Here is an 11639-nt window from a genome sequence, read left to right as displayed (position 1 = left end):
GCGGTGGGTGTGGCCAGCTAGATACTGGAGCAAGCTCCTGCTGCTATACCACCACAGAAAATAGAAAGGCAGAGCAAAAGCAATAGCAACAAACCCTTCCAGAAATCAGTAACCGATTGAAGTGTATTTTTTGTGCATGACAAGGTCACACTGACAACAAGACTGGAGAGCTGTCTGCCCTCCTTTCTTGGAAAACTGTGCAAAGTTTTTTGTGTTTTTAACCCTTTATATTTCTGCAGTTGGGGGGCGGAGGATGTGGGCGTGTGGGAGAAACAGCCCTAAGAAACCAAACCGAACAGCTCCTAGGGCACCATCTGAATAGAGTGTTTTATTTTCAAACCCCCCACCCCTTCCCTCCGTTGCGACTGCTAAAAAAACAAACCCAGCATTTAACGGCCCCTCCCCCGCAGCCTTCTCCAGAAGTGATCAAAATAATAAGGGGGAAAATCCCGTTTCCTAAAGCGGTGGTATTTCAGATACCCTCATCGTCACCCTTCCAGCCACCCAACGAAGTTTGTTTGTCTAGAGGAATAGCCTTCGATTGCATTTTTATCCTGATCTTACCGCCCTCCCCCTTCCCCACCCAGCTTGCACTTTCAGGCACTTCTGGGCAATGCAAGCCCCTTTTTGCCCCTCACGAGGGTCTCCTGCCGGATTTTTTGGGGTCCCTCTTTCCGCCTTGCCCAGAATCTTGTTATTTGCAAGAAACGTCTTTTTGACGCAGGAGAAATGGCAAATTTTAAGTACGTCATTAATATGGCGCCAAAAGATTTTTTTTAAGTATAAGCTTATTTTTTAAGGTTGCAGCAGCCCAGCGTACGCCTGTGCCCATAGCTCGGAGAAGAGAGGGGGAGTGAAGCAGAGGGGGGAGAGGAGGTAAAGAAGTGTGTGCGTTCCACGGCTCCTGCTGAGTGTGTTGTGGTGTGTGGATGTGTGTGCGTGTACGCGGCTGGGGATCATTGCGAAAGCGACCTGATCAGACTTGTACAGTGTGTGTGAGCAACCCGACCCCGCTGCTAGAGACCCAGAGCAAAGGAGAGATGGGGACCCAACGCATCGGGGGGAGGTGAGCAGCAAGGGGGGGGGGAGAAGGGAGGGGGAGAGAAGGCAACACATGCACAAACACAACCAGAGATGGGACCCATGTCTGCTGCACCTGGACCTGCTGCTGCCCAGGAAGAAACAACAAACAAGAAAAAAAGAAATTGAAGAAAGATTTGGGGGGAAGTGAAATCATTCTTGATCATACTAATAATTTTAAAAGTCACTTCTCCGGTCCTCCCACCTGCCCCCCTCCTCAAATAAAAAGGTCAGCAGAAGAAGTGGTCGTTCTTGCAAAGAGATCCTAAGGAAGTCTGGGTTAAAAAAGAAACAGAAACACGCACATAGGGCTGGATCGTGCACAGAGCGGCCATCTCGGCTGGAAGCAATTCTTTTGGGTTCGCATCCATGGAGTTACTTTGTATCCACTCCTAAGAGGAGGGTGTCATCTTCGGATCCAGCAGGGGGGTTATTTCCCCCCCTCTTCATAATGATACCAGATTGATCGTGCAAAGGGGGTTTCCTGATCGTTTCAATCGCTGGAGCATCCCCCCGCCCCCTCTCCACACTCCTCTTTTGTAACCTGAGGGACAGTCTCAACTCTTTGAGGACACTCTCCCGGCAAAGGTAAAGGATGAAGGAGGATTGCATTTTGGATGGCTTTAATTTGCAGCTGATCTTTATTTTGCATCTCTCTGGCTCCCCCCCCCCCCCCATTTCGCTGGGCTGGCTGCTAGGAAGGAAGGGGGGAAATGTGCAGCATTTTACCCAGATCGATTGCGCATGTTGGTCGCTCATGTTTTAAAGAGTAAAAGGGAAGCAGCAGGAATGTAAACAAGAACTTTTAAAGGGTCGGCGCAGAAGGGTTTTTTATTTTCCAAATTAATGACTGCGGCAGAGCTCACCCCAAACCGCCTCTGGGTTGGGGAGGGGGGAACAGCACAGTTAATTTTTTGCAACGGGCAAAGCAGCCAGGCACCGGGGTCCAAAGGGATCCGGATGGTTGGGGTCGGGAGGGGGGTGTGCGCGACGTGAAAAAAAAAGGGGGGGGGAGAATCTGTGAAATGTGCCACAGGAGGCAGCGAGGGCAGCTCAGCAAGGGAGAGACAGGAGTTTCATTTTGTTGATACGCAGCACGTTTTGGAGCCTTGCAATTCTTGGAGCTGGTGCACATGATCCGCTCCTCTCACGTGCTGGGGCTGCCAGGTCCCTGCCAAATCGTGCTCAGACCCAAACAATGCACCGGGGAGCGGGGAGGCAGGCAGCCTTCGCCCCGCTGGCGGGGGTGGCGGAGCCCCGGCTGCGGAGCAGCCTGGCTCGGGGCTGAGCTCCCTGGGCGCTCCGGGTTTGCAGCCCTGCTGTGGCGGGTGGGGGAGGGCCAGCGAGCGAGAGACGCACGCTGCTGGGGGCACGGCGAGGTTTGGGAATGGAAATGTACAGGCAGCGGCCGCGGCAGTCCGGCTGCACGTTGGGGACAGGACTGTAGGGGGCATGGCTGTTGTTTACCTTCTCAAACTCTCACGGTTCCCGGCGGACTCCTCTGGGGGCGTCTCATCCTCTCCTCCATCTCTGCCCGCCCAGCCCCGAGCCAGTCTCCGCTCTCTTGCTCATCCCTCTTTCCTTTCTGCTCCCGTGCATTCCCTCACACCCCTCTGCGCTGCTCGCTCCTGCGGTCTGCCCTTCCTCTCGCTTTCATCCCTGGCTTTCTCATCCCCTCCATTCCTGTCTCCTGTCCAGTCCCCTCTGCTCCGTGCAATGCATCCCATCCTCCTCTGGCTGCCTCTCTTGCATCCCTTTCCCTGGCTTCCTGGGTTTGTATCCATTCTCTTTCCTTTTCTCCTGTACCCCATCTTCATCCCTCTTGCCTGCGGCTGCCTCTTGCTAGCTTGCATCTTCCCATTCCCTTCTCCCTCCTGCCCCCTTCATCCCCTTCTCTGCCTCTCACTGCCCCTCTCCTTCTGGCAGGTGCTCATCTCTCATGCACAGCAGCCCTTCCTGTTTGTTTTCTGCAAGGGTCACGTCTTTCTTCCAGGAGATTCATTCAGCAGCATTTGAGGGAATCCCTTTAAGCAAAGATGGGAACAAGAAGTCCTGACATTGAGCAACAAATATTCCCTCTCATCCCCTCTGCTCTCCCCATACAGCCCCTCTTCTCTCTCCATTTGCTGGGGGAGAGACATAGACATCCTCCAAAATGTCCTTCTCACTTTGGGGTTTCGTTCAGACCTGGGCACATTAATACAGCCCTTCCCCTCCTACTCTAATACAGTTCCCCTGCCCCCACCCTTCTCTGTGTCTCATTATCTCACTCTCATCTTTACTCTTCCATGCTCCAATCCCTTGTACACATACATGCCCCCACTGGTTCACCCTAATCTCACACCCAGTCTCTTATAGCCCTTCTCAGGCATGCACTCCATCTCTACCCTTCACTGCTAGAGAGAGACCCATAGTCTCCCACTGGCCTCGTGATACCCACGCTTTCTGTTCCTGCCAGCATCTCACTGGCCCCCTGGTGTTTACCTGGTTTCATTCTTTTACTGATCTATCTTCCTCTTTCTATTTCACTGGTTTGTCTACTCCCCCATCCCTTTCGTGCTAGTTTTTACCGACTTGTTCTCCTCTTTCCCTTCCTCTAGGGGGAAGCAAAATGCATCCGAGATAGCATCTTCTTCAATGTTTATTTTGCAAAGCAGGTACCCTGCTCCCTTGTATCGCATGTGCACATAGTTTACAGAAATAGGAGTGAGCTCTAGAGAAGGTTTATTTCGCTCTTGAATGACTGGACGGACTGCTGGGGGCCCATCAATGTCTCTGGGGAATCATTTAATGATCAGCACTTACCTCCTACTTGCACAATCTTGACCATATTTTTTACAAATTGGTTTGTCTCTTTGGTGGAGCATCTAATGGGATTTTAATTTTAGGAACTGGGTTTACATTTAATTTGGAGCTAATTGCCTTTTCGAGTGACAGTGAATCCATCTGTCAACCTTGAAAGGTGCTTTCAGAGTGAAAAGTGTGGGAAGTTCGGAACTGCTTCTGCAGGGTACAAAAGCTACTGGATTTTCAGGCTCAGGTGCAATTGTGGAAAGACCCCTGTGTGTCCCTAAATCCCATTAATCTTTTGAACAGCAAGTGCAAATCTCAAACTACCTGGCAAGATGCTCTTTCCAAATACCAAACCAATTTGTTTTCTTCCCTTCCCCCACACCATCTATCATTATAAATAATGCAATTATTATTTTAAATGTGGATCCCCCTTACCAATGAGATCTTTCGAAATGAGGATTTGGCTCCACATAAGGTGGAGCTCAGCCTCTCTCTCGGGGTAAAGAGCCTTGGTCTTAGGAACAGTGTTGGACCTTTAAGCATTTATTAGCCATTGAGGTTAAAGTAATTGCGAGCTAGAAGTAAAAATAGTTTGCAAAAAGGCTAGGTTTGTTTTTTGGTGGGAAAGATCAGGTGGGTTTCTGAAAATCAAGGCTATGTCCAGAGACTGAGTTAAGGGTTATAGGCAGGGAGGTGAAATTAATTTAATTCAATTGTGATTCTGCTAATAGAGCATTTGGCACGAAGCTCTGAAAGTTGCCTGACGTGGTCCTCAAACTGCCAGTTCAATAAGGATTTGATCTTGTGGGATTTTGTGCATGCTCTGCAAGGTTCTGAGTGCCCTTAACTCCCCTGGACTTCAGTTGGAGTTGAGGGTGCTCAGCAACATGCAGGATGGGGCCATTGATTCTGTACACAGCATGCAGTGCCCATCCTCATTTACTTTTCTCTCTATATTTGTGCATAACGAATTTTCAGTGCATGACACCCTCTTTGTGCCCAGAGTAACCTCTCTGATGTCCGTGACGGGTTTAAACATGTGGAGAGAGCTGGTTAAAGAGAGGATGAAAATAAAAGTCAGAAAAGGAAAGGAAGGTCATAAATATGAGTAATAAAGAAAAAAATCCCCTTCTAGATATGGAAAAAATGCAAAGCAGAGGAAGTGAGCGGGACTTGTTTTGTTTTAAATTTAAATGAGATTAAAATTTGCTCCAGGACCCAAGACAGCAAACGTGCTTAGTGCAGAGAAGAACAAGGATGCTTGTCTTTTACTTAGACACTTTAGATGCCCTTTGCTCTAAGGCACTGAAATTGACTGCAACCCACACAGAAATTAATGGGTCAGATTCACCACTCCGGATGCAGTGGGGTGCTGTATGACACCACCCAGGCCTGTGGGGACGCTGCTGCAGATGATGCATTCATCCCCAGAAAAGGGCAGCATTAAAATCCAATTGAGGCTTCTTATTTGAAGCCTGCCCAGGAGAGCCAGCAAGCTGGGAGCCATCCTGTCTCAGGCCAGCTACAGACACTTTGCGACCGTGCTGGCCAGCTCCAGGCTTCCCATCAGAGCAAGGGTTGTGGGTGGTTTGCAGTGCTGGGCAGAGGTGGAAAGGTCTGGGGAAGTCAGTGGAGGAAGGGACCAGAGGGCAGTATTTTTTCCCTAATTAACATAGCAAAGTGTCTTAATTGAAGCGAGAGCAGGCCAGAAGGCAGCACATGGGGGACAAATCGTAGCTTAAAAAATATGTAATGAATCACAGCAGTCTTAAATAGATGAAGTGAACTACTGGGATGTTAGCAGGGTTAGTCAATGGAGTTGATTCATGGCTCCCCTTTCCTCTCCCTTCCACTGACCAACCCTCCCTGCATTCACATCCCGCAGACCCTGGCTATCCGCTCTTGTTCCTCAGCACCCAGCTGCCCAAGATCCTGATCTCTCTCTTTCTCTGTCTCCTTCTCTCCCAGCCCTCTTCTTGTCCCTAATGATAATGGAAGATCCCCTCTGCCTTTCTGTCCCCTTCTCAAAGCTGTGTGCATCAGCCTTCCCTTTTCTGTCTCCCAGGAATAACCTCCAGAAGTCTCAAGTCTCTGCTTCTCTGCCCTGACCCTTTTCAAGCACCTCCTAGGTAATGAGGACTTGCTTCCCCAGCCAAACTTTACCACCAGGACCTAAAAAGCAGGAAATTGACGAAGAGAAGCCTAGATACCAAGCCATTCTCATTTCTCTGGACATGTAAGGTTCCTTGGTCTGAGGGCCAGGGTGCCCGCTTGGGAGGCAACAGGGAATTGGGTGGATCGATCAGGCATCCTTGTTTGCAGCCGGGTCACTGGGCAAGTGGTGGCTCAGGCCTCCTGCCTGGGGCTAAGGCTCAGGCTTCCTGCCCAAGGGCTAAACAGATAAACAGCCAAGGGCTCATCCAGTACCAAGTGAAGGGCTGGGAATAGGGGGATCTGGGCCCACCCTGCTTCACCGGGTCCCAGCCCAGAGCCCTAGAAGCGATGGGTGGTCCTGCCAGAAGGTTGGCAGGGAAGCGTGGGCTAGCTGCCTTGTCTCCCAGCAGCACAGCCGAGTCAATGTCTCACCTCCCTGGGCTACTGTCGGCTGGTGAGGCTGCTCCACGGCTGCTGGGGACTGATTCCTCCTCTCCATGTTGAGCGGATCACTCTCCGCTTCCTCTCTGGGTCTCCATCTTGCAGGGCAGCGGCTGGCCTTCTCCCAGGCCGACTCGGGGGACCATCGTCTGCCACAGCTGGTTGAGGGTTCTGCTGGCACTTTGGTGCCCTGGGAAGGACATCTGGCTCCTTCCCTGGCCTGGCCACAACTGAATTGCAAGTTCAGGGCCCTGCTCTTATACTTTCTGTCACACCCCCCTATGTCCTGTGAGGGGGGCGGAGCTTGGTTAGCTGGTTAGATGAGTTAACCCAAGGTGGGTTAATCCCCTCTGTCCTGGAGTGAGGCCGCTCTGCATCACACATGCCTTGATGATTTACCAGCAGAATCAGGGAATCGGGGGGTGATTGGGCCCAGTGTGTGTATTTCCTTGCCAGGCTTTAATAATGCTCTCTAGAGATTTGTTAACCATGTGAAGCTAATTCAGCCCTGGTGTAAGTGGGAAGCAGTGCAACATCCATTGAAACCTTAGGAGCTGCTCTTAGTCATGTCAGGGTTGAATTTGACCTGTGGCGTTTTTGCACAGCAAATTCTGCCCCTTAACTGAAAGGTTTGTTCTCTTGTTATCACAAAGCAATCTAAATATACCAAATGCAAAATCTCTATTGGAGTCCATGGGAGTTTTGTCTGAATAATGATTGAGTCCTGTAGGATTTGGCTCCAAAAGTGTAAAGGTAAAATTTATGTCTCAGTCCAATGAGGATGAAAGAGCCTGTGACAGTATAATATCTAAAGCCTCCCTATCCTCTTCTCTGTATGTTATACCTGTCTAATTGCCTATCATACAGACCTCAAGACAAGGCAAATAAACAGTTAACACAAAAGGGAAAGCACAATGAGCTGCCCCATTCTTGTAATTCACAAAAATGGAATGGCAGTTCCATGGGTTGTTATAAGAAAGTTACTGATTCGGAAAAAAGTTTCCTAAGTTGCCACTGGGGCTACTGCTCTCTATTTGTATTTCTGTTTCTTTATGTTAGTATTAAACAGAGAAGTTGTTTCTCACAGCTCCCATTGGAATTTAGGAAGAAAACACAGAATTCAATGTATTTTTCACAACCATCACACAAAATAAGAAGTCGTTAGAGAGGGGAAGCTATGAGTACCAGGGAAGGTCTTAGGATAGGCATACCTCCCCTCAAAAACAAACCCAAAACAAACCAGAAATATATGGTGACCAAATAATTTTTTACTGTAATTTTCTCTCCAGAGAACGTATGTAGATTAGAGTTGACTCTAGGGGCTGCAGTCACATGTTAAAGTGGTTTAGGAATTTGCGAATAGAGTTTGCTGTATAATTCTGTCTTTCATGTTAAAGAGTGCCTCTATAGGAGAGACCTTTGCAGTCAAAATTATATTAGCATCTTATTTTATTCATGCTCCTTAGTGACCCGCTGTAGAGGTGGTCTCAGAAATTGCCTGCTTAGAATGCATTTTTCGGAAAGTAACTGTATTTTGTAATGGGGCATTGTTAGGCCATGGTTCTGTGCTTGAGTATGAACTGTAAAGCTGAAACCAGAGGGGAGTTCAGGGAGATTTTTGTGCTGTGGCCCCCATGGTCTGTGGAACCATTCATCACAGGCATATGTGAAGTCTTCTAGTACTTCCACTTCACCTACAATATCCGAGAATGCTTTATTCTACCAAAATGTTTCGTTGCAACCCTGGGTACCTGTGATGCCACAGAATGAGATAGTGCATTTTGGAGAATAGATGCATTTGTTGTGCCAGAGCAGAATCTCTGCCCAGTGAGCTAAGATGTGCCAATGGATTTCCCAAAGCATATGAAGGGTGAAGGGTTAGTCAAAAAGTGTTTCATTTGCGAATGCCCCTCAAAGCCTGGCAAAAGGCTTTCTAATGGTCTTTGCTTCTGTAAAACCTAAGTGTTGGGCTAATGTGACCTGGCAGTGACCTTTAAGAGCATTATTTTTTTTTCCCATTTGTTTATGACTTTGACAAAGATCCTCTATGTGGAAAAATGTCAATGTCAATTAAAGGAGAAATGAAATTAAAACATGAATCAAGATTGTTTTTAAAGTGTCAGATATGTGTGTGGACTTGAAAAATTACAGAGTAGTGTGTTTTCAAACCAAATTGGCTGTGAAAACTTCTTTCACAGACCAGGCAAGGCTTGAGTCCAGGCTCTTATAGGTCTGTGTTTTCTCTGCTAGAGATGATGACATAACTAAAGGAATGTAAGGAATGTAGCTCCCTGCATTGTTACGTAGGCTGCCTGAGGGGTGGCTTAGTGATCTAATCAGCAGGTTGGGGCAATTTAGATTCCCTGGAATCACATGTTCAAATTCTGGTAGAGTTGACTCAGCTATTTATTCCTCCAAGATTAATGAATTGAGTGCCATGTACTTCACTGCGTAGGGGCTTTCAGACAAGATGTTAAGAAAGCAGTATCCTTTCTGTTCTGCATAGAAATTAAAGACCCTGCAACATTTTTCCTAAGAGCTGTGATTGGTCCAGTGCCCTGGGCCAAAATGTCCTCTCCCTTCACTTGTGCAGTGCAATGTGCATCAGCTGGCTGTCTTCATCCACCCAAGATCTGGAGGCATTTCAGTAGTGCTATATGTCTATATGGCAGGTTCTGTTCAAATCAATGGAGTTAATCCAGATTTAAAGCAGAATTAGGTAGAGCAGAATTTGTTTTAGAGGGTGCATTCCTGGCTTCACTCAAGTCAGTGGCAAAACAATTGACTTATATAGAACCAGGAGTTTACCATAGAATCATAGAATATCAGAGTTGGAAGGGACCTAAGGAGGTCATCTAGTCCAACCCCCTGCTCAAAAGCAGGACCCATACCCAATTAAATCATCCCAGCCAGGGCTTTGTCAAGCCTGACCTTAAAAACTTCTAAGGAAGGAGATTCCACCACCTCCCTAGGCAACACATTCCAGTGTTTCACCACCCTCTTAGTGAAAAAGTTTTTCCTAATATCCAACCTAAACCTCCCCCACTGCAACTTGAGACCATTACTCCTTGCCTTTACCCATGCTGTGTAAATCACTTTGGAATGAAAGATGCTGTGTAAATGTAAAACAGTATTATATACTAATCCTGTAGTCTTTCTGTATTTAGAATTCACATGGATTTTGATGGGAGAGATGTGTGTGGAACGTCTGCATTATTGCCTTATCAAAATAATGTTTGCCCTTCTATAATGGCTTCCATCCAAGGATCTCAAAGCACTTTACAAACATAAATAAAGGTTAGCTTCCTCATTCCTGGGGGCAGGGCCTTATTTACAGGTGAGGAAAACGAGTTACAGAGAAAGTTAAGTGACTTGTGTAAGATCACTCAGGAAGTCTGTAGAACAGCTGGGAACAGGACTGAGGGGCCAAATTCAGTCTGGGTGAAATCAGTGGAGTTTCAGTGGAGTATGCCAGGGCAGAAATTAGTCCTAGTCACCTGACTCTCAGACCTGTGCCTTGATCACATAACAGTCCTTCTTCCCTTGGGTGAAGGCCTTAGGGGTCAATAATACTATCATGTCTTCCAGGAGAACCTTAGATGGATGACACATGCCTTGGTGCTCTGCTGGAAATTCCATTGGGCACTACTAGAATCCTTTGGTTTCCATGGCTGTTTCATTCTACTAGGCTATATTTGTTTCAGTTGTATGAAGAATTAGCCCCAGGATTCAGTCAGTCAATCAGAAGCCCAATCGTGCTCCAAAATCCTGTGTGGCAGTTGGAACCAATAGGAACCAGCTGAAAATGTCCAACTGAATTTTCACTAAGGATAAGTAAACTGCTGTTAAATCCATCTTCAATATATTTTTCCCCAAGCAAAATCTAATGGCTAGTAAGTACAAGGCTGGTTTAATAACATCTGTTTCCTCTTGAATCACTCCAAGTATTGATATTGCCATATTCTCAAGGAACAGTTTTAATCATGTTTTGACAGTGCAATGTTTTACCACAACACTGATAGTTAAATGTTTATGTTACTTTGTAGTATTATCCCTTATAATGCTGAGATAAAACATTGCACATGTACTGAGAAATAAAGACATTGCTAGGATTTTGTATGTTGAGGCATTGGTGGGTATTCTCATATTCTCCAAGGGAAAATGGAATGCTACAGGGTGCTATCAAGTGTGGTTTGTTGCTAATAGCTACTCTGATTAAATCACACGCACAAAATACATACAAATGTTTTATTCTCGTTTTCCTCCTAAGATTGTAGGAAAAAGGGGGGTAAGTGCAATCTAAGTCCCCCTTAGCCTTCTTAGGAAAAATAAATTACTGGGAGGAATGCCATGAGAATGTGTGCATGTGTGTGTGTGTGTATATATATATATATATGTATGTATATGTACATAACATATGAAATATCTGCCCACATCCCATAATATCGGTTAGATTAGTGAATAAGACTAATCACTTTTCCGCTGTAGCTCTCAAACCTCTGCAGAGGTGGGGAAGTACCATTATACACGTTTTACAGATTGGGAAACTGAGGGACAGAGAGGCTAATTATTTTAAAGTGGCTCTTAGTCTGGGCGCTTCAGTTTTTGTGTGTCCAATATTAGGGTCCTAGGATTTGATTGTCAGGACTACTAAGCCCTCACCAGTCCCATTGACTTCAGTCAATTCTGTGACTTGTTCAAGGTCACAAAGCGAGTCAGCAGCAGAAGAGGGAATATCCCTTGTACCATGCTGATAGCGTCCAGAGGTTGGATTGCTGGACTCAGCTGTGCAAGAGGCCACCCCTTCAAATCCTCTGGGGAAATTGCAGTTAGTGCAGAGTGGTGAGGAGTAGATAGAACCATGGCTTTTTAGGCATTGTTTTTCAGGCAGAGATCACATTACACCTGTTTCAGATTACACCTGTTTCAGAGTAGCAGCCGTGTTAGTCTGTATTCTCAAAAAGAAAAGGAGGACTTGTGGCACCTTAGAGACTAACAAATTTATTTGGGCATAAGCTTTCGTGAGCTACAGCTCACTTCATCGGACGCATTACACCTGTGCTTTGCGATCTACCCCAGCTTTCATTTGATTTCCAGGTGAAGTTTATTGGCTTGGCTCCTGTCTCCTGGAGACCTGTCACATCATGTGATTCCTTAGCAGTGGTGATGTA

General features: G+C 46.8%; 1 protein-coding gene across 1 annotated transcript in view; it reads left to right on the top strand.

Annotated features, from left to right (window-relative positions):
* Positions 1-1129: 1129 nt before the first annotated feature.
* The window catches only part of JADE2 (jade family PHD finger 2), a 148560-nt gene continuing 138050 nt past the window's right edge, over positions 1130-11639 (top strand). Inside the window, exon 1 of the mRNA XM_084636516.1 lies at positions 1130-1668. The gene's annotated coding sequence lies outside the window, so the exon portion shown is untranslated. The remainder of the gene's footprint in view (positions 1669-11639) is intronic.

The sequence above is a fragment of the Lepidochelys olivacea genome (genome assembly GCF_965140295.1).
Source record: "Lepidochelys olivacea isolate rLepOli2 genome assembly, chromosome: 8".
In the NCBI taxonomy this organism is placed as follows: domain Eukaryota; kingdom Metazoa; phylum Chordata; order Testudines; family Cheloniidae; genus Lepidochelys; species Lepidochelys olivacea.
The sequence above is the reverse complement of the archived record's forward strand: the minus strand, read 5'-3'. Positions and strand labels throughout refer to the sequence as shown.